Source organism: Cyprinodon variegatus, unplaced genomic scaffold (genome assembly GCF_000732505.1).
Source record: "Cyprinodon variegatus isolate N-32 unplaced genomic scaffold, C_variegatus-1.0 Scaffold110, whole genome shotgun sequence".
Lineage (NCBI taxonomy): Eukaryota > Metazoa > Chordata > Actinopteri > Cyprinodontiformes > Cyprinodontidae > Cyprinodon > Cyprinodon variegatus.
In genome coordinates, this window is record NW_015150563.1 from 807,567 (window position 1) to 808,931 (window position 1,365).

General features: G+C 44.6%; 1 protein-coding gene across 1 annotated transcript in view; it reads right to left on the minus strand.

Moving 5' to 3' along the window:
* The window catches only part of LOC107084856 (MAM domain-containing glycosylphosphatidylinositol anchor protein 2-like), a 45,263-nt gene that overhangs the window by 23,728 nt on the left and 20,170 nt on the right, over window positions 1-1,365 (minus strand). The gene's annotated exons all lie outside the window — the stretch shown is intronic.

Sequence of the window (1,365 nt, forward strand, 5' to 3'; positions counted from 1 at the left end):
ATTGGGATTATTCACATGCGGATGAATGAAAGGCTTCCTCTGTCATTAAACTCTGTTTAGCACACTGCTGGGACGCTGGGTCTGTATACAGTTACCTCTGCAGCTCAGAGCTAACCTCGACTGACTGAACCCCAAACCTGCATCTTCTCCAGAGACCGAGAACCCATGATGGACCGGACCTTAGCGTGCAGCATGGGGTCCGTCACATAAAACCTGTTCTGGTTCCCTCTAGCAGCGAAGAATGACCGACCAGAGGAAGCTGCTCCAACCGAACCCCAGGGGCTGATGGGATTTACATGAAGCTCGCTGAGCAAAGGTCAGCCTCGCTATTTTTAGCTCCCTCATTATTAGAAAAGCTTTTCTTCACCTCCTCAGCATCTGTCAGAGGCAAGAGCTGTTTTACTGCATGCAACAGATCCCAGTCTGTCTGGATAGAAACATGCTAACCATTATAATCAATAACAATCTGTTTATTGGTTGGTTCCCATTTTATTAATGAACAGAAAGGCTCTTCCTTGTGTATATTTTGCATTTTCACATATTTCACTTATCTCTGGATTTGTACATCTTGTTCATGGTCCTATTATTCTGCTCACAGCTATGGTGGAGGATTTTCACGTATTTTTGAAAAGACCCGCCCTCTCCGCGTAAAAAAAAAAAAAAATGCACAGGCACAACCCAGTACCCAGTCCCAGGAGGGAACACCTATTAAACGCATGCAAGAGCGAGCACGAACCCATTTCTCCTTGTCACTCATACAAGCCGAGTTTCCAAAAGAAGATTTGCAATTTTCCCACTATGTCAGACTCACCACTGGTAGGTGAAAATGAGGACGGCCTTATGTAAACACATCACCAGAATGATTGACAGTTAGGATGACCACTTATTTAGATGATCCACCCAGAAAAAGAACATCCTCTACTATAACTTTAAGATTAATATAGCATGTGTTAGCACTAAGGGTGTGTTGAAAACGCAGACTGGGTTTTTATCAGCATAGTATTTTTATATATAAATAAGTAGAAAGGAGTTGAGTTTTAATTTCCATTTTTCTTTTAGCATGAAAAATTGGGGATACGGAGTGAGAGTGTGAAGACACTGAGATGCATGAGTCTCACACCCAGTGGGTGAGAGTTGACACCCCAGGATACAGATGGAGGTCTACTCCTCTTCCATCAGCAGGCAGCATCTGTAACAGTTATTGCTAAGATAAAAATCACGAAGACGCTCCCTGCAAACTGCTACAGACCCAGCTGCTGTCTAATCCTGCGTTCACACCGGACGCAGCAGGAGCAGCAAAATCGCGTCTGCTGCGGTGCAAAAGTGGGTCTGACGCGCGTTGGGCGGAGCTACTCTATCCTTTCT